General features: G+C 45.6%; 1 protein-coding gene across 2 annotated transcripts in view; it reads left to right on the forward strand.

Annotated features, from left to right (window-relative positions):
- MAD1L1 (mitotic arrest deficient 1 like 1) overlaps nt 1–25,820 on the forward strand; it is a 346,582-nt gene that overhangs the window by 298,160 nt on the left and 22,602 nt on the right. The window lies entirely within an intron of this gene.

Consider the following 25,820-nt stretch of genomic DNA (forward strand, 5'->3'; position numbering starts at 1 on the left):
ATCTCTTTACATCATTGATCTTGGGCTTGTCCCCAGAGTCAGGACAGGGTGGGGGGCAGCTGCACACAGGGTGAAGGACAGCACAGTCAGCAGACATTTGGCAACCTGAACAAATGAAGGAATGAGCATCACTGGGCAGGGGACCGGCGATGATGGGGTGTTGGTGCTGCTGTAGAGCAGCAGCCAGTTCCAGCCTGAAACGAGCCCAGCAGTGATGAGAGCAGTGGCAAAGAGGAGGGAGCATCCTCACAAAGCCAGGCACGTGCTCCTTCCCAGCAGATGGCTTCCCATGCACCATTCCTAATGCCAGCAGAAGTATCGCCTTCTCTGGATGAGCTCATGCTCCTGCAGCCTCTCTTTGTGCTGGATTTGAGCTTTGTGGAGTCTCAGTGCACTGACACACCCAGGGCAGAGGCAGAGCAGCCTCTGGCTCCAGCCTGGCTGCACTGAGCAGGTTCTCCTGGCGTCAAAAGCATCCCATTCCCCACAGCTTCTCATCTGGAAGATGCAGCTGTGATGGGGATCTTGCTGGGAAGTGATATATGGGAGGACCAAGCTGACATTGCAAAGAGATCTCCTTGGCAAAAAAAGCAATAATAATTCTGATAATTGTCAAGTAAACCTTCAGGTTTACCTACCTCTATTTCCTAGACTTTGCTAACATGCCACATCACATCCTAATGATGTTTCTTCTTGCTCCTTACCTTAAATGATCATACATTGTCTATTGACCTACAGATTGAAGATATTCACCCTGTGTTATATAGAGAAAGATACTCAGGAATTTCTTCGGGAGCACTTCTCAGCACATAAATGTAAAATTCTTGAGAGCTTCAGACTAAGTCCCTCTTTTCACAGAGTCCAAAAGCATGGATTGCTCTCTGGGGCAGGCTGGCCAGATCAGTAGTTCTCTAGCTGGTCTTCCCTGATATTTTATCTTTGAGATATGGGAAGGACAAAGATAAGATGGCTGCACAGAAGCTGGATAAGAGCTGGCAAATGTTTATATCAGCCAGCCCAACATGAAGTGCAGCAGCAGGATAGGCTTTGCATGGGGAGCCTTGGATCCAGAGGAAGATTGGACATTGTTAATATGGCCAAGTGCCTCAAGGAGAGCCTGGAGAAGACTTCAGGCTCCTTATCCTTCCCATCTCTCAACCTATTTGTTCTCTTTGGGGTCCATACAGCCACTTGCTCCTTCTTCCCTTCAATTCCCCATTTTGTATCCAAATAAAGGAGCCATGCCATTGCATGTGTTCCATGCATATAGAAAGCTGTATAAAATAGCTCTGTGAGGTGAGTAGTGAGGAGTACTTTATCTCTTCAAGCCCATTCTTGTCCATTCAACCCCATTCATCTTCTTTTAGTCTTTTCCTCTTTATCAGCCTGAAGGCTTTTCAAGGAACGGACTCTGTCATGTTGCCACAAAGACCTGTTGTGTTTTAGGTATTAAATAAATAATAAATATTGAGTACTAAATAAATAATAAAAACTGCCTGTACTGAAAAGCCATCCTCCAGATTAATGCTGCTGCTATGAGCAAACCAGGCTTTGAGCTGGGCAGAGCAGCAGGTTCCTCGGGTGGTCTGAGCACAGGATGAGTGGCAGCTCCCAGTCATTAATACAGGGCTTTGATCTCTTTGAGATAAGAGGTTATTTCCCCGTGGCCCTTTGGGTGAGGAGCCAGTGATAGAGTGACAGCAGTAAAACATGGCCATTTGAGAGGCTCCTCCAGCATTTTACTGAGATTAGATCTCCGGAAGGGGCTGTTAGAGAGGAAGAAATGATGGCACGGCCGGTTATGTGACCGCTGTGACTCATTAATAGATCAAAATTTATGTCCAGAGTACCCTCACACAACTGGTCCAAACCACCTCTTAGGAGTTGCCTTCTCTCTTCTCCCTGTGCTGCTGTTGCCTAAAGGCCTCAGTGGGAGATGTGCTGACTCTTTTAACAGCCTCCTGCATTTACTCTGGATCCAGGAGTTTTTGACACAGCGGAGCCTTGGCTGTGCCACCAGCACAAACTTCAGCTTTGCTCTGCACCTGGGACAGTCTGTGTCTCTGCAGCTGCCTTTCCAAGGGCCACAACAAGCTGTGGTGACACAGACACATGTACTTGAGAGCCTCCTGCCTCGCTGGGGCTGGGCTTTGGGTGTCTTCTCAGGGTGTCTTTGTGAAATTAGCAGAGCAGCGAGACAGTTGCTGGGAGGTGATGATGGCGGAGCTAATTTTATTGAATTTCATCCCCTGGACTAATAAATCACAGCCTCAAGTGGTGGGAAAAGTTGTCTTTTGCCAGTGGGCAGAAGACCACTAGACAGCATTCACTGCCAGAACACGAGTCAATTGAGGCCTGACTTTTTCACCCAGAGGTCCCCAGGCCAGACTTTGTCACCTGGAGTTCTGGCAAGAAGCGACAGAAAATCATTGGCACTGAGCAGTAGTTTTTCTCAACAGGAAGGGTTTTATCTCTTTATCTAGTTCCTCTTAAAGAGCAGATACATGAGCAACACAGAAGCCATCCTGGTTTTGTGTCCAGGATCCACCCATGCTAATCTTTGTTCTGAGGAAGAGGGGATTTGAGTCCTCCCTGTCTAGGGGACACTGGGGCATGTCACCCCTCATGGTATGGCTGAGCCCAGCTCTGCTGTCTCACCACCCTTCTCCTGGGATGGCTCATTTCATCCTTGCTGCTTGCCATTAGTCCCTTACCACCTCATAAATTAACTTCTAACTAAACCACTTGAGTAGATCAGGAGGCAGCAGTGTGTTGGGGTTGGTACTGCTTGTAGGGAGAGAAAACCGTGCAGAGTACCCTTGGATCCTGCCCCACAGATGAGCTGAGCAGAATCCCACCATTTCCTGACTAATGCCTTGAGGTCTTGTTCTGCAGGAGAAGGTACTAACGACAGTCGAGATAACGATGGGCAGGAATTATGTTTTCTATATTCATACTCTATTGTTTGCTGATAATTTTTCCTCAATTTTCCCCCTGCTTTTCTTTACACCAAGATGGCCCCAACCATTTTTACCCAAGTCTGCCTAGTTTCCACAAATCAGATTGGGATAACAGGGGAATAGTGTGAGCTCTTTCAACTCCCTCAGCTTAATTGCTGTCTCCCTCATGTTTTCTCCTTTCCTGTGGCAAGGTGGATCCTCCTTCTCTCTACTTAGACCTCATTCATGGGGGCAAAATGCTGTTTAATGACTCAACACCTCTTTGTAGTTCTAGTTTTAGATTTGTTGGGGGATTTCTATCCCTGCTTGCCCCCAGATGCCCACCATGGCGCTCACATTTTCCCACCAGATCTCCTCCATGGCACTGTGCTCCCTCACCACTGGCACGCTGCTGTTTAGCACTTCCACGAGCATAATGAAACCCCCATCACCACTCAATTTAAAGCAAATCAAAATGCATCTGCAGCAGCACTCTGGTTCTCAGAGAGGAGACAATCAATGATGAATGAAGTCAGGCAGTGGTTAGCATAAGTCAGAATGAGATGCTTCTTGAGGAGGAATATTTCTGTGACTGTGAGGCAGCGCAGGCATGGAGGAATCAGTCTTGAGGCAACAGCACAGCTGTTCCCATCTTCCTTTCCCAGCAAGTGAGTCACAAAAAGATGATGTTGTTTGGAGATCCTACTGGCAGTAAAGCAGTTTTGCCCTGGAGTGCTGGTGCTTGCAGTGATGCTCGGAGGGCAACAAGAAGCACAGCAGGGCTGAGAGTTGGACAGGAGTGTTGCAAAGGGCTGGAGAGGAGAAGAGGGTGGGGTGTGTCTGGGTTTGGAGTATTTCACATGGGAGCTGTGCTCATGTGAGCTCCCAGTGCTGAGAACCACAACAGCTTCATTGGGGGAGCAGAAAACCAGCTCCTGCTCAGAGCAGGGTTTGAGAAGAGGGATTGTATGGATGCAGAGGAGAGCAGCAGCCCTGTGAGTCCTCCCACAGAGAAGATGTGAAGCAAAAGGAGGAAGGGAAGGGTGAGAGCACTCTTTGAGGCAGTTTGGCGAAGGAGACAGCGAAGGGAAGACAACGTGTGTGAGAGAAGTAGGAGGAGAAGGGAGAAGTAGTCCAAGAGTTCCCGTTGGCATTAGGGGAAGGGAGGACTGTGTAGGTCGTTTGACACACAGGCAGGAGAGAGCAGAGCAGCCTTGGGAAGAGAGAAAACCTGGTAAAGGGCCTTCAGAGATGACAGGGGCTGACTTAGCAAGCAGCCGCTTGCCAGAAAAGCAGAGTGCTTCCTTTGGGTCTTCCAGCAGAACCTCCTGGTATCTCAGTATTTGCTTCCCTCTCTTCTGTCTCCTTTGAGGTGGGGTCAGTGATCTTCAACATGTGCAAATTCAGATGGAAATCAGCTTCCAGCATTGCCTCCTGCATCAGCCTATTCCAGGACAAGAGGAGGCAGGAAAGGTGACATAAAGATGGAATGGACAGCATGAAGCACGTGGTACATGCGTCTCTATTTCATCAAGATATTATCTTAACCTGTTTTCTCTAAAACTAGGGGAAATCCTTGGTGAGCAGTGTCTATTTCTTCTACCTCACCTCAAGATCTAAAACCAATGAGAGGCTGGAGAATTTCCTTCTAATTAACTTAACAAAGGCTAGGTTAATAAGCAGCTTGATCATAGTCTGAGTTCCTATATGGGAAGGAGATTGTGGCTAGTGAAGAGCCTTTTAATCTCTCGGACAAAAACATAACAAGATCAAATGCTGGAAGTAGAAACCAGAAAAGATTAGAAATAAGGAAATGCTTTTGTTACAACAGGGTAATTAGCCATTGGAACTATTTATCTCAGTACGGAGGGGATTTGCCATCACTTTGAAGTGTCTAAATGAAGATGGGATATTCTCGTACAAGAAATGTTCTAAGTCAGCTGGTAATTATGAGCCTGATGCAGGAACTGCTTTGCTTAATTCACCAGCTTGTGCTTTTCATCAGTTTTTAGATTGGCTGATTCTTACGGTTCTTTTGAGCTCCACAATTTGGGAACCTATGAGAAATCAGGGATAGTGCTGATGAGCAGAGCACCTGAGAGTACAAATACTGGTACTGGGAAGCAGCAAAATAGTGCAAAAGGCTCTTTTGAAGCAGGAAAGAGAAATCTGTGGTAACATTTATTAACAGCTTGGTAATTCTGCTGGAAAGAAACTGCCTTTCCTGTGTTTCATCAGGGATCAGGCTGCATTCCCACCTTAGGCTGGTTTTTCCAGAGGAAAACTGGAAAACTGGAGATGTTGTCACCTCATCAGATTCATCATGCCATGTGGGTTCTGTCACAGGACTGACAGTGCAGTGGCTTTCTTTGTCCCAGCTCATAGCATCCATCTTTCAAGCAATTCCCAAACATAATTTATCCACTCCCTGGAATACCTTTCTGGCTTCTCGTTATACTTGCTCATTTTATGGATAAGGACAGCCGGGATGGGGTGGAGATTTCATTCAGACAATTAAGGAAAGGAGCTGTCAGAGCTGGGATTAATAGTCAGGCCTCCAGGGCCACCATCTCATTTTGAAATTAGTAATGGAGTGCTAGGAAGCGTATGTGTGCTGTTGGCCTGAATTTGATCTTCCTTTCTTAAATAAGAATAATAAAAGAGGGAAGGGGCTGGAGGAATGCTGCAGCACAGAGTGGGCTCCATTGGGAGCTGGATTGGGAGTGCCAAAGGGCTTCTGTGCTTGTTTGTGTCTCTGGCAGCCTGACCCTGCCGTGAGGATAATCAAGTTTAAAATTAAATCAAATTTCAAATCTTAAACTAGCCAATTAACGATGTAATCACATGAAAACATGCATTTAAAAAAAGTTTTTTGTTTACTCTGTCATAATTAATTTATTTAGCAAGAAAACTTTAGTTGGTACAAAATACTTGTTAAATTTGTCATGAGCACTGAGAGAACAAATATGCAGTGACAGAGAGGCATAGCAGGGCAAGAGTTACCCAAAAACCCACCTGAAAATCCCTGAAGAACTGGCTGAATGAGTTCTATGGGGAAGATCTTTTCCTACCACAAACCAAACATGATGTATCTGTTTTTCTGACTGCATGAGTGGAGGCATGATTGCTGTTTGTGGCCTGCCCATTAACCTTAGAAGTGTCTTTGATCAAATAACTTACCATCTCTTGCCTTTGATTTCCCTTAATATTTCTCTTGATGTCTCCCTTCAGAAGACTGAATATCTGGTGAGTTGAGTGCTGGGCTCCTTGGAAGTTATCCATTACCTGTTGCATTTGTAGCCTCAGTTGATAGCATGTGAATTATGTTCTCTTGTTTCCTGCAGTTCAGTATCCCTGAATTTCAGGATCTTTCCTGTATCTTTAGGCAGGTTGGTGTTTATTTCACCTGTAGCCTCTTGCATAGGCCAGCATATTTCAGAAGAAATTTTTTTTCTATCTTGACATTCCTCATGAAATGTTGTTTGAACCTCAGTGAACACGTTTCAGTAGTGAGAGTAGGTGGATTTCAGGTGTGCCTTCCCTTTTACATTCTACCACTTGAGTTGAGGGTTTGCAAGGTTCAGTGTATCAGGATGTTCCTGAAAGCTTCTGGCTTCCTACTTGTTTTGACCTCTTAGTATGGCTTTGGTTATTGTGCTGGTCCTGAGACTCCATTCAAGGAAAGACAAATGCAGATTTCTAATACCAGAGCAGTGAGGAGGGAGTGACTGCTGAAGGAACCTCTCAACACCATGAGTTTTACACTATGAGAGGACCTGTAGAGGTGGATGGGCACCGGTGGATCAACAGCTGAGAGAGGAAAGGCAGAGCCAAGGTCCCCAAGCCCCAGGTGGGTGACCTGCTTGGCTCTGGCTGTGGTTTATTGACCTCCTGGGTGGCAGTGGCCAGGGGACAGTGACACCATTCTGTATGAGGCAGGGATGACCCTGTGGTGCTGACTTGGAGAGCCACTTGTTCACACTTTGTCATTCACAGGGTAGCTGGATCCAGAGATTTTCAAGAGAATGTGGTTGGAAGGTGCTGAGGTGAAGTCTTAAGAGGTAGAGGTTGATTTTCATCATCCAGCAGTGGTTAATTTGTGAGGAAAGAAGGACTTGACATTTAAGGCTTGAATTCCTGATGCCTTTTCCATCCCCCAGCCTCTTTTCTGTTCAGGAGTAGACAGGGACTGGAAGGAGTCGCTGCAAGTTTGCAGTCGCCTGAACTTTTTGTAATTAATTAATCCCATCTTTATTCACGCAGCACTCTCTGCCTCAGACCGTGGGTAATAAACACCGATCAAGCAAGCAGAGATGATAAATTATCTATTTAATAATTAACAAATTAGTCCTAACAGATGGAACCAAAACAAATTTGTCTGTATGTGCACACAGCGCACGGCTTGCCTTGCGCTGTTTGTCACACCGGGATGTGACCCAGAGATTTTGCCATTTCTCCACTGATAGTCACCCTCGTGTGCCACTTGGGCTGGTCATGAGTTTGTCTCTGGGGCTGCTGTGACTTTCTGGATGTGACAATCTCCATGTGACAGCAGTGGATGAATGAGGCAAAGCATGATGTCATAGAGGAAGAGCACAATGGAGCAGAGAGGAGGATTCCAGCATTTTAGTATTAGTTAAGATTCAGGAGCATCCCTGCGGAAGTATCAGCTGTCCATTGTGATCTGTTATGTTGAATTAATAGAAATTATAGTCCCTGTAATTCTTTCTGTTATTATCTAGCAGAGAATAAAAAGTCAATGCAATGCTGAGTTAAATAAACATGAGGTACTACAGTCATATGAGCATAGTATCCTGTGAGCTAACTGTACATATATTATTTATCTCCAGTTATTATTCATGGCCTTTCCCTCACACCGTCATGGCTCCATCACTTGTGAATTTATAACTTCATTAATAATGAGTGTCAATTAATAATGTATTTTCGTTATATCCATGGGGTGTATTTACAGCATTCATAATGCATTCGAATAACTGATTTGAGGTGTAAAAATAAAACCACGGCTCTTCCATGGGCCCTCACCTTTTGCATTTTGAAGAGTCACTATTTCTGTGGATAATCCTTCCTGCTCCCATTGCTGTGTGGCCATGCTGTGTAATAGCCTGCCATCTGCCACCATCACGCTTAAAAGGGCTTGAATCAAAGCAGGAGACATCATTATGGTGTGAGATTAGAAGAAGATGATCCACAGATTCATCATTATTGAGAGTGACACCGCAATGGTGAGAGCGTGGGAAAGGTTTGAGGTTCAGCTCCTTCCTTCTCCTCTCCCCCACCAGTTGCGTTTGGCTGAAACAGAGGAGCCCATTCAGGTGGAAAGAGGCACCTTGTGTTCAGGCAGGCTCCAGGAGCTCTGTGATGGTCCTGGAGCACGGAGATTTGCTGGGGGTGTTGCTGGGATGTGTACCTAGCACAAACACACCGTAGCAGGTCACACTCTTGTGCTTTATTTTAATTGAAAGACGCCTACCTCATTTCCTTCCTCATCTGCAGCAGTTTAATCCCCAGGTTTTTTAGAACCTGAAAGTTTTTGCAATTTCTCTGTTCCCGTTTTCTTTTTTTTTTTTTTTTCTTTCTCACAAAGAAAACTCTAAAATACTTTGGTTTCTCACAGACATCTCTTCCCTGTCTCTGCCTAGGGAAGTGCTGGTGTACAGATCATTAGCTGGCTTTGGACAACACAGTCTAAACATTGGAGACTCAGGGACAGATAAGCACTTAACATAACTAATCCTCTCTCAGTTCCAGTTCTTTCCTCTTCAAGTATGCTGATAATTCTTATTTTATTTTGTCAGCAGTGCTTTGAATTGCCTTTCTCGGGTTCTCTTTGGGTGTTCATAGCCCCATGGTAACACTCTACCAGTAAACAAAATTCACCTTTTATCTATTCCCCATTATAGGCATAGGCTGTGTGCTTTTAAGCAGCTCCAGGAATACTAGTTCAGCGAAGGTACCACCTTCAAAGTACATACTTGATATTCAGACAGGGCAGGAAAAGCTGCCTCTAGCCCCATGGCATTCGAAGCACTTAATAGAAGACTCAGTTGGATATCAGTAAGAATTTGTGTTATTTTCTATTCTAAGTAATAGGATTTTTAAATAAAGCTAAAGCTGATATGTCTGGCTGAGTCCCTGCCCTTTGTGAGAGTTGCAGCTTCACCAAATGACAGAGGGCTGGGCAGTGTGAATTCTGGGTATCCTGTGTGCTTGGTGGAAACAGCTGCAAGGAGCTGTAAAGAGGGAGGCAGGAGAAGAAAGCCATGAGCAAGGGATGCTAAGTGAACTCTTTTGTATCAGTTTTAATCAAAACACAATGAGGAGAGCTAAAGCATAAAGCAAAGGAGGGATTTTGCTTGTGTCAGCCTAGAGGAGGGAGCCATTAATTTCACTCTATCATTTTGAATTGCTTTCTAGAGCGCTCACTAATCCATCTTCACCAGCCAAACACTCCTCTCTGCCTATCATCGTTCATTCTTTTGGATTTAAATTACGCGTCTGTAATAATTTAGGCATCTCTTTTTGCTTCTTGGTGTTGTGTTTGCCTGTTGAACCCATTTTGGGCCCCCAGAAGAAGTTTCATGCTCCACTTAAGTAGCCCAAGGTAGCTGGGAGCCTGTGCAGACACTTTTTCCTTTGGACAGCATTGTCAGAACAAGCCAGCCAGTGAGTGATGTGATCTGGAGTCAACGAGGGTGTACAGTGGATAAATGTGCCTGACGCTTTGTGATAGAGCTGGTAATTACATTTCACAGTGAGTGGTATTAATAGTGAAAGGAGGCTCTGGCAATGCTGCATGAGAATTGGTAACAGGAGAGGCTGTAGGGAGGAGAGGGAGCCATTTATTAGCCTGAGGAATTACAGAAAAGTGGACTTTTCCTCAGAATGCAGAGGAACTTTCCTAGACATGATGCCTGTGAGATAACTCAGGGCCTTTGGTGACACTGCTGATACTGAAACCTTTTCTTTCTTTGTACCTCACCTCAGACTCTTGAGACTTCCATCTCCCTGCTCTTGCTCAGATATTATGTCAGTTGAATTTATGCTGCACAGAGATGCTGCTTGGCTAGGAATTCACAGATCTTGAGGTCTGAAGTTCAAAAGTTTTAGAAGATTTTTGAACCCATTGAAGAAAAGGTGATGAACTCTGAAGAGAGTCAGCTGTTGGTGTCAGATGATTATGAGGCACGTGCCACAAATGTCCTGCAAAACAGGATTCTCCATCAGCATGGTCTTGGGGAAAGATCTCTGCCTGTGAAAGAGAAATGCCCATGCTGAGAGATTTCCTGATTTCCCAAGAAATAACAGGAGCTGTTGTCCCTCAGTCTTCCCTGTGCAATTTCTTACAGTTACATTTTCCATATAAAACATCTTTGAGGGGAAAAAAGTAATCTCTCCCTAACATTCAATTTATGAAAGATCTTTTCCTATGGATCCTTCTGCTCCTCCCTACTCACACCTCACATTACAGCCACTCTGCTGATTTTCCTAGGGTCTGTCAGCATTTTCCACGTGCCCAGAGCTGTGTCCAGGCTGTTTCCTTCCATCCCAGCAGCCGTGTGAAGGGGATGGTGCCAGCCCAGGCAGTGCATTAGTGCTCAGAAGGGATCTGATGTGTCTGCAGCTGCTGGCCCTGATGCTGCGTGGTGCAGCTCTCTCCTGGGCTTCTTAAAAGGAAAAACGTGCCAGCCCTGGGAAGGAGGACAGCACAACGATGGAAACGAGCCTGAGCTGGAGAGAACTGCCAGGATTTTAAGGTATTAGAAGTGCTCCAGAACCAGAATGATTTAACGGTGTGATTACTTCTTAATGCCACATGCGGAAGGTTTTTTATTAGATTTCCCCCTGCCCCGTTCATTCCTTCCAAGTGCTGTGGAAACAGGCTGCTTGAAATAAACACCTGGGGCTCTTATACTATATCACTCACTTTAATTAACTTTTGAATCATATTATGTCACCTGGATATCTTTCTAAATTCTACAAGCCCATGAGACAGCAATAGCTGCACTTCTATTCCATTCCCACCTTTGATAAAATCACCTTCTGGAGGCTGCAGGGTTCCCCTCTGCTCTTTCCTCTCTTACAGATGTTCTCTCCTTCAAAGAACATAGACTGCAGCCAAGTGACTTGTAGCTTAAGGGCTTGAAAATATGTGCTGTTGTGTTAATGTTGAGTTGGGTTTGGGTCAGTGAAGCAGCTCTCTGGTGTCCAGAATAACTTTACACTGATGCTTTCACAGCTCTGTATCCACACAGCAGTTCATGCTCTTGGTCACGAGATGGTCTTACCCAGCAAGTGACAGACAGAGGAATGTATTAGGAAAAAACAAATTGTGTGCCATGGTGATTAAAGCTGCTTGGCAGGGAAGTCTTTATTGTTAATTTTTGCTCTTTTCTGATACAAGTTGCCTTTGTACTTTCATCCTGGCAATCCTTCTATCCTAAGAGGGTGCCAGCTGTGCATTTTCCCAGTGTCAGACCCAGTAAATACTTATGGTTGGTTCCATCCATCCATCCATCCATCCATCCATCCATCCATCCATCCATCCATCCATCCATCCATCCATCCATCCATCCATCCATCATTTTGTAGGCATTTAGAGCAGAATGACAGGGAAAAGAGCTACAACATAGGATTGTCTGGTCCCTTCCTCAGCCCAAAGGAGGGAGCAGTCCATGGGCTCTGTGCCTCACAGCCAGGTGTTTGCACTGAGCTTGGTCCACCCTGTGCACAGGAAGCTGAATCTCAGAGGAGTCATACATTAACTGTTAGGGCTAATCCTTTAGGATGCTCATTATTGCAGGAGACAAAACTCCAACCAAATAATGAAGTTTTTAGTCCTGATGGAGAAGAGGAACACAGAATGATTAGAAAACAAAAGCATGAAGGTGCTGGGATTTCCTGAGCACTTCCAAGTTCAAACTACCCCAAAATCATAAGTAGAGTCCACATTAAAGGAAATGGTTGAGAGATGCCTTTGAGATGTATAAGCAAGAGAGCCAAGAGATAAAATAGATGAGGTGAGAAGTAAACCTGGTAATTATTGACATAGAAATCATGGTGGCTGAGTGTGAGAAATGGGGAAATCACTGAAAGAAGAGAAGACCAAGGACTGCCCTCAGCATAGATGTGACAAAGAGGGTTTGTGGAGCAAGAAACAGAGAGGTCAGCATTGGGTTAAAGGAGTGCATGGACATAACAAATGGGAGGAGAGCAATGGGAAGCTTTAAGGGTTAATAGACCAGATATGAGTATGAAAATACCTGCTGGTGAGAAATGGAAGGGTTGGAAAAGGCCACTGGAAAGGTCTGTCTCTCTCAGGTGACCCCTGAGGTGCAGGTGGAATTCATTGGCTGTGCAACAATGTCACCACATCCGCTTCATCTTTATTTAAAGTTCCTCCTTTTGTGTGTGAGCTCTGTGCACAAGCTCAGCAGTGTGAGTGAGCTGGGCTGCCGTCAGCTCTGTACCTTCCCGCTGTGCTCCTGCCCCTCCTTTGATGGTACAGCCCATATACCTCCCTCCAACTCATCTGATTTGCAGAAAACCAAGTGATTCTTAAGCTTTTTTTGCTTTTTTTTCCCCCTTTTTCTTCCCATGCTCTGCTCTGAATGCATTAAAAATGGGAAGGCTACATAAATGCAAGTCAAACCAAAGATTCCCGAGACCACGAGTGTGTGGTGCCAACCTCATCCTTGCAGGAGTATGTGGGATGGTCATTACAAGGCCCTTGGCATCTCAAGCGGTGATGAATTTGCAGGATGCCATTAAGCTGCCAGGATTTCTCTCTGCCAGTTGATGTGCAAGATAAAAAGCTCCACCATTTCCATAAAATAGAGAAGGAGGTGGGTTGGGGCACAGCAAACACTTGCAGTGCAGCTTCGGTGATGCACAGGCAGCTCTGAGCAAGGGAGGAGCTGTAAAGTTCGAATGCTGTATTTTGATCATCCTCTGCAGCTTTTCTGACCAAATTTTCCATTTTTTTTTTTTTTCTTTGTGTCTGTGAAATGGGAGTGAGCTGAAGTGGCCATTTCATATTGCTGAGAGTCGCCTGACATTGGGGCTTTGTTTCCTCCAGGGGAAGGTCAAACGTGCTGCTGGGGGAGCTCCCAGGAAATAATCAATAGAGGGAAGGTGGAGCAAGCAGGGCTGAGAGATAACATCTAACCCATGTTTAATAAGAAGGGGAGAGAGAGGTGCAGAGCCAGGAATGCATTAGGAAAGCCAAGAACCCGGCGAGAAGCTGCATGATAATGAGGCACAGGTGATAGCAAAATGATAAGTCAGCAGAGCTGGCCAGGGTGGTAATGTCCAGCTTTTCAATTCCAGGCAGGTAGTGCTGCGTTTGCAGGAGCTGTGGCTGTGAATGTGAAACTGGGAGCTGGGAACCAGCCTGCACATGAGCTTGTGCCCCGAGCCTGGGGAGGCAGGGAGGAGGAGGATGCAGGGCCCTGAGCAGGTGGGAGAGAGGGGAAGAAGCATTTGCACCTTTGGTTCTGTCAGGCTGATGGATCAGAGGCCCACGGAGCAGTGCTGTGGCCCCTGGCACTGTTATGCTGTGTTATGGTGGTGCACGGGGAACTCAGAGGTCCTGATGCAGCTGACCTTCACTTTCAAGGAGATGGCTGGTGGTGGCACAAGTGCTCTGCAGGCTGGTTATGAACGGCCTGTGATAGACCTGTGCATGCAGCCAAAGATTAATAGCCTCCAAGAAAGCTGAGTGGGATAAGTGCACCTACTGTAAGGCCACTGGAGCAAGGAAGGGACAGAGAAGTTGGTATATTTTTATTTCTTCAGGAGTGCCCAGCCCCTGAAGCCATAATCTGCTGATAAATGCTGTAATCTGCTGATAAATTCCTAGTTTAGTTCCAGGTTTCCTGTAAATACCAATGGCACAAAATGCTATTTCACCAGGAACTGTGTCTCTGCCCTTAACTGGTTCCAGCAGGAAACCATTTGAAAGGCAGGGAATGAATCCATTTCCATGATTGTATGAACTCCATACAATGCAGTGGGACTGTGTGTGTGACTGTGCTTACCCACGTGCCAGAGTCACACCCATCTGAGGGGAAATGCATTGAAACACCTACCAGAGATAGCTGGAACATGCCTGAGCATCCCTGGGGCTGTGGGAATGTGTTGTGTCTGTTGACAGATGCAGTGGCTCTACCTGATGATTGTCTCAGGCTAATACCTTGACTGCTCCAGCCATGGCATGCAGATGCCACTTTAAAAAGAAAAATTGCTCTTCTTAACATATTTTGCTTCATCTGTGCCTCTAGCTTTGCCCCCCAGAATAATTTTGACTGTGTAAGTCTCAAACTAGACAATCTTACTGTCTCAAGCTGATTTTAAATCTTCCCTTTAGTGTCAAGTGGTCAGGAAACAAATATTCATCCTGCTGGGAAAAGATGCATTGCTTTCCAGAGGCCACAGAACTTGCATCTAGCCTAGAAAGTCCTCAGCTTAATGCACTGCAGTTTATTGACATGTTTGTCTACACAAATGCTACTTGCTGGTGGTCTCTAAAGGGCTTTGGACTTCAGTTAGCATGGGAAACTTGACATGGTAAGGGCATATATATATATATATATATTTTATATATTTCTGTATATATATATATATGGAATAAAAATTGTCCAATGTTAATAGCACTTGTAAACTCAGGTTTTGGAATATCCAGTCTTATTGATGTTTCACACTCAGAACAGGAGGGAGCCTGGCTCAAGGTGGACTTGCTGTGCAAGCAGATTGATCAGGCAGGAGGCAATGCTGCCATGGTTCACCCAGCCCTTTGCCTCCCCACCAGTAAATCCTCCCAATACAGAGCTGAAACCCCCATTTTTGGTATTTCATTGTCACAGTTAACACAGCTACATATGTGAGTTCAGGAACAAGCCAAATGCCCCGTTTCTTAGGTTTTCTGACTGTCTCTTGGAGCTGGAAGGCAGCATCTCTCAAACTGTCTATTTATATTTTTTTTTTTTCAGAACAAGCTGTTTAATATTAACGCTGATTACCCAATTGCTCATTTCAGGGAGAGCAATGGTAACTTTCAGAGCTTTGGGGACTTAATTTTCTTCTGGATTTATGGGCAGCCACCCAGATCTCTCCAGCATGGTTTCTTTTCTCCATTGCCTGTATTTTTGCAGACAGCACTCTAAAGATATTCAAGAACAAGCTGTTTCACACCAATCCTTGGCTTTCCCCATGTTTTCTGTTTCCTTGTTAAGTATAAGAGTGTTTATGATATTTTTAACATTTTTACAAAAGATCAAGCCAGTCAGGATACAGCTACAGTACCCTGGAAAGACAGATGTATTTGACATACTTGACTGTGAACTGTCAGCATCTAGGGGGTGATAGTGGATAAGGTAAGGAAGAGTTGCTTGAAGAACATTTAGAAAGAGAAAATGAGGGAAAGCTCAGTTCTTCCGAGTCATCATCTGAGGAGGATCTACTGCAAATTACCAGCAGACAGTGTTTTACCAGTTCTGAACTATAAATTACTTTTGTTTAAGTTTGAACCTACATGTGGAGGTCACTGTGCTGAAGTCTCTCCACCCTTCAGTGCAGGCATTCCCCCAGTACTGCGAGCTCTGCAAAAATTGAGTCTGCACTTAAAGCGAGTGTCATGGTGTCTCATTAAACCATCAGTGCTTGGAGAAAGTGCTAAAACCTGATGGCTTTTCCACAGGCATCTGCCTGGGAAGAGGGAGAGGTGTCACAAAGTGACATGTCAACGGAGGCCATGTAGTTTGTGCTCCTCACACTGCACATCATTTCTTACCCGTACGTACGCTCCTCCCGCAGGATGAGAAATGTATGAATCAGTCACACTGCCTGTTCCATGTCCTGTAAATTACAGAAAGATGCAGCTGGTTTGTCTTCTCGTTTTCTGTGCTCTTTAATTGCCTCTTCATTATGTCATCCAGCGTCCCTTTCTCCAGCCCCTTTCATATCCATCTTCGAGAATGATGAGCAGTCAAGTGTGACATGCCCTGAAGGTGACTGTCAAAACACTCTGAATTATGCAGTGGTCCAGTATTCCTTTTCTTCTCTCTCTTTCTCCTTTAAGTATTGCTGGAAGAATTCATTGCAGTGATCGATTGGGAGGTCGGGATTTCCTTTCAGATTGGGTGGAACACTTTGGATTTTGTATGATTTAAAATGCAAACCTTGGCAAGTCTTTCAGTGTGCCGAGGCTTTCCATAGTGTTGGTATGGAGCATTGTGGGGACATTTGAAAGCTGTCTGGGTACACAATCCAGGGTAGGGTGTTGTAGAAAATCTGCTTGAGCAGGGAGCTATGGCCAGGTGACTCACTGTGGTCCTTTCCAATCTGATCCATTCTGTGACATAATCCTGGGTCTCTGTGGATCACTCCACTCATCCCATCGTGAGCTCCTGCTTGTTCCCCGCTTTGTGTTCCCAAGTTTTTTAGTTTCAAATGACTGACTCAATTGGCTTTCGGATGGCCAGATACTTTTGTGTAATGACATCTTCCCGGGGATTAATCTGGTTTTTTCCTCCTTAATTTAAGGAGGAAATGTCTGGAGCTATGTCTGGGACTAGTGTTGTGCTGGTTTGTGCAGTTCCCATCTCTCCCTGTCTATCACTACTGTAAAGCTGTGGTTAAAGAAATCTTTTCTCCCTTAAGGCAAAACAGGAGGAGATGCATGTAGGCTGTGCTGACATTATCTTTGATAGCTGTGCTGGAGCTTGGCTGCAGCTCCCAGGGCCAGGTGGCTCCATCCAGCTGTCCCCATCCCCAGTGGAAGGGACGCTCCACGGAGCCAACATTCCCATATGGCCGAGCAGCCCTGCCTGGGGACCCCGTGACGTGGGGCAGGCTGTGGGCAGGATGAGAGCCACCTTTCCAGCCACACAGAGAGGAAAACAGGCAGTGCAGGGGGATTCCAAGCCAGTGGTGTCCCCAGGCTGGGCACTGAGCCATGGCTGGGTCCATCCAGGCAGCCCTGATCGGGCTGTGCTGCTCAGGGAGGAGGAGGAGGCTCTCCAGGGACGTGCCTTTTAAAGCACATTGCAGTCACAAAATTTAATTGACACATTTCAGAGCCTTAAACCTGAAGTGCAGCCTCGGGAAAAGGGAAATGCCTTTTAGGCTTCTTTAAAGGATCCAGGGTTTTATGTAATAATAACAGCAACAACAACAGCAATAATAGTAATAATAACAACAACTACTTAGCTAGGACCTACACAAAATCATTGATGTTTGCCTTTGCCATCAGCTTAATGTGCATTTTGCTGATGCACAGCTCCTGGTTGATACTGTTGCATAAATAAAATAAGCCCTGTTAATTTTAAACTACTTGAGAAACATATACACGCAAAAATGTAAAGCTTACAGAAAAAGGGCAAAATCAGCAGGAAAAGAGGGATTATTTTCAACAGTTCTCTTTTAATTAGAGCAATAATTAATTCTTCTTCCTGACATGCACATACAGATTATTCTTTTAAAATATTCCTGCTTGAAATAAAATTACTTAAAGCTATATAGCGGAAGAACAGATCATAAATCTAAAGGAGAAAAATCAGGACTGTGTGTATTTTGAGCACTCCTTTGGAATCCAAAATGGTCACTGGAATGCATGCCATAAAATCTAATGGCAAGGTGAGCAAAATACTCCTGGAGACCTGAGTGCTGAGAACAGGCAGAGGCTTCATGCAGGCACTGGCTCCGATGAAGTGGAAAATGGAGTTAATATTTTGCACATACACAAATCAAACCAACTGTGCTTCTTTCCAGGGGACAAAATGCTTCCTGCTGTTGGTCTAGATGCACTATATTGCCATAATTTTTTCTGGCCTTATAGACTTTGACGGTTGCTCAGGGAGGAGTCTTGCTTGGAAAGTGGGTGTGGAAGGAAGAGGTGGCTTTAGGAAGGGTGGAAAAAAGGCAGAAGGAGGCACAGATGGGAGGAGGAGAAGGTGTAAAGCCAGTGAAGGTGCAGCACCAGAGCTGGGTTGGAGTTGGGACCAGCTCTCCTCCACAGGGCAGTTGTCACTACCCCAAGAGTTTGGCCATTGCTCTCAGGTGGAATTCTTGGGGTTGTGCTGTGCAGAGGCAGGAGTTGGACTCAGTGATCCCATCCCTGTGGGTCCATTCCAGTTCAGGATATTTTATGATTCCTCAGCCAAGAGAAGAAGCCTCTGGGGGCCTGTTTCCTTTGTTGGGGGCTGTGGAACCTGGATGGTTTCACTGGGTGGAAGTGGGCTTATTGTGGGGCTTTGCACTTTGGTTGTGATGATGGAGAAATACCAAAGAAAGGTGGAGAAAAAAGAGGGCAGCACGTCAAAGGCTGGTGAAGAGGCCAAAGGTGACGTGAGGGGAGAAAGGAGATGTGTTTCTGGAGGAATGCAGGCACCCATTGCTTTGACCATTTTTCATGATATCATCACACAATTCCCTTTACAACTCCCTCAGCCATGCCAGAGGAAGCTGCAGTGTGGCAGCCAAACCCCAGCTTGCCCCCATTTGCTCCCAAAAACCATCTCTGTGAAGCAGCACCAGCACCTAGAGCTCGGTCTCTCAGCACCCTGGAAAGCCTCTGAAAAGCATTGGGCACAGCAGGGAGGCATCTCACTGCTTCCCTGTAATTAGACTTGTGAAAATGCCTCCAAGGAGAGGAAAAGCCTGAAGAACTTGCTCCTGGATGGGAGATTTCTCCCCAGGGCTGCTCCTGCAGGCAGGTAGTGCCAGCCTGGCTCAGCATTGCATTGCTGAGTTGTGCTGCCCAGCCAGGCTTTAATTTCTTATGGCGGTGATTAAGACTATTCATTTAGGGACATAAAAGGAGTTGGCCCTCTAATTGCGTGTACAGATGTTTGCAGACATAAAGCAAAATGATGCAGGGAGGCTATAGCATCCTGCTCGCTGTTCTGTACAGGGAGGCCGGTGCCAAAATGAGGAATTAGGAGGACAGCATGAAAAATAAACGTAAGGAGCTTTTGTTCACCTGGAAAGGAGATCATCCTGGAATGGTCATCAAAGAAGAGGTGCAAAGAGAATGTGTGTGTGAGAATGGAGTTCATGTTGTCCATATTTCGCTGTTACCCAGGGCAGGCTTCAGGCCACAGAGCCACAATCAGTGCAGCCACAAAGACCTCACCAGCCCAATCTCCAGTGGTGCTAATTAAGAGAAAAGAGTTTCTTCCATTTCCTTTTTGACAAACTGATTTCCACACATTAATTCATTTGGTTACTTTTCTCCAGAGACTGGCAAGCCAGGGAAATGCTGTTCCCTTTGCTGTTTCTGTTAATTAAGGCAGGGCTGAGGCACCCTGGTGAACCTCAGGTACCTCTCAATTTGCAGAGGGCTTTGCAGCACTGAAATGAGCTGCAGGGCTGGAGACATGTTTCACCAGGAGCCCCAGAGGTCCACAGAACCTTTCATTACAGGAAGGAAGTCTGGTTCATCCAAATTGTGGAGGTACAAAGGAGTTGTAATCCTGTATTTCCACCTGCTAGAGTGGTCTAAAAATGACTTTTTTTTTTTTTTTTTGCTTCTAGTGAACCTCAAGTCTTGTCTTGTTCAGCTGAATGCAAAGAGGACATGGTGTAGTAAGGGACCACAGGGATGCTTCCTGAGGGCTCCACTCCAAGTCTGCTCCTTTGCCTTTTGCCTTGTGCTGCTTCTCCCTCCTGCCTTTCCTGGTTTTCATGAAGTCCTACATGGCTGGAGAACCTGTCAAAGACATCTGCAATTCTCCTCTCTGCAAGGGCCTCATCCCCTTTGGAGAAAAGTGAGGGGTTTGCTCTTACCCTCCTGTGTCTATGTGACCTCTCAGCCTACTCTTTGGTGGATTAAAAGGAATTTCATTCCCTGCCCATTAATCCCTGCAGCTTGGATTCATGCTCTGAGGAAGAAATCCAAATTTCCTTGGATGGTTGGGATTTGCTTTCATGTGTATCCAGAGAGGTGCAGCCATTCAGTGCCACATTTGCTTCTCCAGGTACCAGTGGCTGCAGTTTTTTGTGATGAAACCCACCCCTACATAAACACCTTTCTTGTTCTGTTTAGCATTTCCAGTTTCATTTCTTCTTGCCCTTGATCAGCCCTTGGCACTGACTTTGGTCTAGAGAGGTTGTGTAAGTAGAGGCAGTCACAGCATGTGTCATGTGGGGAGATAAATTGTTAAAGGTCTCAGGTTCAGCTCATAGCACTGATTTCTTGGGTCTTTTCTTTGTTTGTTTCAGGGCACATCCAAGTTTTGAGGACAGCTAAAGGTGATGGAGATGACACCTTAATTGAAAGGGGTCAGAGTGCTGCATATTTCTATTGCATTAACATTCTGTGCATATTCTTTTTTAAACCCAAAGGTGCTGTCCACTGTTCCTTGCTGGCCTTCAGAAAGTGAACTCCTGGTAAAGAGCTTAAAATACAATATTAAAAGGGGAGAGAAAGAACTGGAAAGGGGATTACAAATCTAATAAAAATTGCTCTAAAGAGTAGACAGTATCTGCTGGACAGGAAATATATTTGAGTTTCTGACTAGCTGCAAAATACCTCAGCCACAGAAAGTCCTGAGCAGAGGATGAGCCTGGTGCTCAGTTAATCATCAAAGACAAGCAGAGGACACTCAGCTTGCACAGGGATCAGGTCTGGAGCCACCTCATGCATATTGCAGTGGCTCTGCCCGTGCTGGTGCTGGGGAGCTGATGGAGCAGCTGTGCAAGGATTTGCCGATGCTTTTTGGTGTGTGCAGGCTGTGCTGGTGGGGATGGATTGCCTGGCTCTGGGAGGTGACAGCCAGCCCACTGTACACTTAGTTCACCAGCTCCTTGGGGTACTTTGGGATATCTTTGGTGGTCTGGGAGTTGAAGAGCTCAGAAAATGGGTGGTTCTGTGCTCCTGGCCCAGTGCATTGGTCTCAGCTTTCTTCTGGAGGGGGCACAAGTTATTTGGGCATTCAGGTTTTATCAGCAGATGCTATTTCCAAATCTCTCTGCTTTGTGAGGGATTATTGGCTACTGCACTCATCCTATGCATCCTATCCATTATCACATGGGTAACTGAAGATTTTTCATCAGTATCTCCCTATTCTGGATCTGACCACAGAGATGGAAGTGCTTTCAACACCACCAGCAGACAGTGGAGAAGGCAGCAGCTCCAATTCTGCCTGTGCTCCCTTCCCTGATGCTTTTGTGTGTTACAGGGTGAATATTTCCAGGTTGGTTCTCTCAGTGGATGCTCTTTGTGCCTTTCATTGGAGCATGGGTGGGACAGGCAGGATGCTGGCACTGCCCCCTCTCTGTGCAGGGTGTATGGAGTGCCTCGTGGAGACTTTGTTGGAGTCTTTCTAAGAGCATCTGCCTCCAGTTGGGGTAATTAGTACTCTCAAGCTGTAGTAGTGAGTACCACGTTGATGGAATATGAAAGTGAGCAAAATGTCAGTTCAGCACTGCGTGGAGGCCTCACTGACACACAGGCTGCTTCTGAAATTGCTGGCGTTTTTTTCAGTTAATTGCCTTTTTAATCATAGTGAAATTGCTCCTATTTGCATGAATATTCCAACAGCAGGATCAGTTTGCTCTTGTCACAGATACTCACTACATATCACATGCAGTTTTGCTTAATACGCCTCATATTTAGAGGATCAAACTTTCCCCTCTCTGTTTTATTCTTTTGTTTCCCTCTGGCTGCCATGGGATGGGCAAATATTTTTTGTTTGTTTCAAAAGATGTCTTGAAAGAAATAAAATGTCTGGAGAAGAGAAGGCTCTAGGCAGAGCTTATAGCAGACTTCCAGTACCTAAAAGGGAATTACAGGAGAGCAGGAGAGGGACTTAACAAGGGCATGGGGTGACAGGACAAGGGGGAATGGCTTCAAACTGATAGAGGGCAGGGTTCAGGGTTAGATTAGCTATAAGGAATAAATTCTTCTCTATTAGGGTGATGAGGTGCTGGAACAGTTGCCCAGAGAAGCTGTGGCTGCCCCATCCCTAGAAATGTCCAAGGCCAGGCTGGATGGTGCTGGGATAGTGGAAGGTGTCCCTGCCCATGGCAGGAGTTGGAGCTGGACAATCTTTAAGGTCCCTTCCAACAGAAGGGACCTTAAAGAACCATTCTATGTTTTTGTCATTATATGTTCTCCTCTGCCCAGCTCCCTGAAGGCTCCCTCAGAATTAGAAAACAAAATTCCTGGGAGTGATTCCTGTATTCTGTTCACCCTGCCAGCATCAGTATGAAGCGCTCCTGATGCAGTGTAAAATGTGAAACCACTTGCACCTGAATAGTCCTTGTCACTGCCAGCACCACTCAGGACTGGTGTAACTGCTGGGCAAGGCACTGTCTGCTCCAGGTCTGGTGGCTTGTAAAAATCACCCAGAAATTCAGTGTGCAGGCTGTTCACAGGACAAGAGGCGCAGATGGGGACAGGCCTGCACAGAGCAGCGACCTCAGCAGCCTGGCCAGGGTGGTGCCCCAGGTGCAGACCTCGCTGGGGTGGCTGTTCTGGTGCAGCAGGAGGAGCTGGCGTGGCCAGGGATGCCCTTTGCCCTGAGGTGTTGGAAACAACCTGTGGTGTTGAGCACAGACATGTTGATGGGGATGTCACAGCTCCCTGAGACGGATGTGCTCAGGTCTTGGCAGGGGGCAGTGAGAACATTGCTCAAGTTAGCAGCTCATGAGGATGGACCCATCCACTTCCAAGGCAGTAAAGCAGCAGAAAACAGGCTGGGCAATCACTCATCTCCAACTGTCAACTTCTAAGCAGAAAACATTGATTTTAATGGTAATTTCTGCATAAAAATTAATGGCACTATAAAATCTTAATTTGGAGTTTCAGAACAAATAATGTAATAGTAAAAGGCAGCATCCTGGAGTAATTTGAAAATGAATTAGGCCAGTGGAATGAAACTCTCCCCACTGAGACGCCTTTAATTGATCATCTCCATAACAGCTAGTTTACAAACATATCATGAGAGCTCTTGCTGCCCTGGCACCTTCCAGGCAGCACATCCAGCATCAGTATGGGAACCAGAGCATCCCCTCCATGTTCCTTCTGGGTCCCAGCGAGGGTGTGATGGGGAGGAAATAAATCAAGCGCAGTCATGTGGTCTGTACAACACGAGTCTTTGAGATTTGAACAGAGGGAAAACACTCTCCCACAAGTAGCAGAAACCACAAATCTAAAATTAGCCAAGCCCTTCAGATTGGCAATAGGCAAGTGGTGAATCCCTGTGGGTGCTCTGTGCTGACAGCACTATTAATACATCAGCCAAGGGCTTGGGTGAGGGTGGGGAGAGCTCTGTGTGCATTGGGAGTAATATGTTTTCAACATCTGGTCTCTTTCACTGGAGCAATACCAGGGGCTGAGCTGTGATACGGGGCAGGAATGCTAGAGACTTCCTCTGAAATGTAAAAAAAAAATTTGCTGCTTCTTACTTAATTACAGTCATGCCAATTGCTATGTTGAAATGCTGCTTTAAAAGCCTTTGTGAGTAATTAGTGTCAAAAATATAAGATCTACAAAGCCATAAACTCACAGCTTGGTAATATTACCAAGTACTAATTAAAAAAAGAAAAAAGAAAAGTCTCTCTTTCATGATAAGATTTCCAGCATAGCGAAAGATAAAAATGATGCAATTTGCAGATGATAGGAGAGGAAAAAAAGGAACCTGAGAGAAGGATTGAGGAGAGAAGAAAGTCAATATCAACAAGGCTGTAGATCTCTGAGTGATTTGGTAATGGTAAGGGTAAGGGAAGTGAAATATTGGAGTTCCAAGACAGAAATATAGTCAGGAATGTATCCTGGAAGGTTTCTCTGCTATGCTACAGAAATAAGGTTGAATATCAGGCACTGTGCACAGGAGGGCTAAAAACTCTGATATATTTGGGACCAAACCTGGCATGGCTCTCAGGAGCAGTTGAGTATTGCAGGAATGTCCTATGTGGCAGAAAAATTAGAGATATCTTATGGAAATCTGCAAGTGTATCATGGCATCTTGTGAGGGGTGTGTGATATCCCACCCATATTCCTCCTGGCCCCTCTCTGGACTGGTGTCACAGAGCAGATCCAGTCTGGCACAGGGAACCAGGCTCACACACAGCAGCTCAGAGGGTTTGGTTATCCTGAGATGAGGTGTTTATCCTGTGGAAAAAAGATTAAGAAGAGACCTCATTAAGGTATAAAGAAAACCCTGCTGGGAATAAAAGATCAAGGCTATTTGGGTTATTGTCAAATTCATGTGTCAAGGAACATAGAGCTAGTCTGAGGAAGGACCTGAATTCTACGAAACATAAGCTGATTTTTTTTTAAACAGCACTTAATAATGCAATTATAATAACAACTTGTGCTTTCTCATGCCTTCCAATTTAAGATCTGAAAGCACTTCACAAACATGAATTAAGCCTTCCAGGACTGTTGCGAGGTACAGCAAATATTCCTCTATTTTACAAACTGAAAAACTGAGGAACAGCATGAGTACAAGGCAGCACAGCATGTGGAGGAGTATGTCTTTATTTTAATCATGTTAGGCATTGCCTCAGGGCTTTGTTTGCTCACCAGGTGCAGTCCTGTGCCTGTCCAGAATCTGTCTCCTGATGATGCTGTGTAGCTTTTCATTCTGCACCTCCCTCTCTCAGATCCCTCAGCCTTTATGGAAATGGTCATTTGTGAGCAGGACAAGGTGAAGGTGGCCATGGAGCCATTGATGCCTTTGGCTGCTCCAGGATCCCAGGTGTCCCTCGACACCAGTGGATTGAGTTTTGTTGCCCCCAGCCTCCTCAGTGTTTCAGTCTGTGCCCAGGCAGAGGGGCTCCTGAGCCATTTCCATCCAGTGTGGTTTGCAATTCCCTGTATTCTGAGTGTCACTGTGCTGTCCAGGCATGTCCCTTCCTCTGGTGCCCACCACATGGCTGAAGAGCAGAGGAACCACAGGCTCATCTTTTGAAATGTTTCTCCAAGGTTTCTGCTCTCATTTGCAACTCAACAGAAGCCCCTGCAGGCAGGTGGGCATTTGGGACTGGGAGCTGGGCTGTTTGACTGTACCAGCCATGAGAAGGAAGCTGCCAGTGGTCTGGTTGCACATCATGGGCTGTTTAAAGTCTGGAATTGTGGACGGCTCCTTTCACCTTGACAGGGCTCTTGTGGTGGACCATTAGTATGGGTGGCAAGTCAGCAGGAAATAAAATTGTCCTGCCTTAACAAGCTGGCCTCACCTGACCTTGAAGACATTATTTTGTTTCCTGAATGTTTTAAATTAAGTGGTGTTTCAGCTAAGGTAGTTACATATAAATTGGTTGGGGTAATGCTTGAGCTGAACATGCCCAGTTAGTGCCTGTGTTAACTCCCTGGTTCTGCATCCATTCCTGCCTCTCTCCTTTGCTCACCAGCACAGGTTCCCTTTAGATGTCATAGATATCTAGATATGTGAATTTGCTCCCTTGTTTTCCTCATTTTTCTCTCTTTGTAGCATGAAAATAGAGAGCAGCCTGTTCAGCAGGTGTGCTATGCACAGAGCTTGGGATCTTGGCTTTAGTTGCTCTGTTGGCATGTGGGTGAGCAGGATCCAGGTGACATCAACAGCAGGCAGCTGTACCTGGGAGGAGACTTCTGCACAAGTCCATGGCACGTGTTGTCTGTCTCCATACCTCCAGTTCATCCTCTAACTCTGAGATCATACGTAGAAATATTTCTTCAGGTTGCAGGATGAACTGTTTATTGGTTTCTTTTCATCATCCAGAGGACCAAATATCCCTTGGATTTTTCTAAAGGCCGTTTTGCACGAAAGCATTCCTAGAAAAATTAATCTTCCTCATTGTTATTCAAGCCTCAGTGTTGGAGGAATCTTACTTTTCTTCCACCATGCAGCTAATCACTGCATGGGGCTGTACTTG

Source organism: Melospiza melodia, chromosome 18, assembly GCF_035770615.1.
Source record: "Melospiza melodia melodia isolate bMelMel2 chromosome 18, bMelMel2.pri, whole genome shotgun sequence".
Lineage (NCBI taxonomy): Eukaryota > Metazoa > Chordata > Aves > Passeriformes > Passerellidae > Melospiza > Melospiza melodia.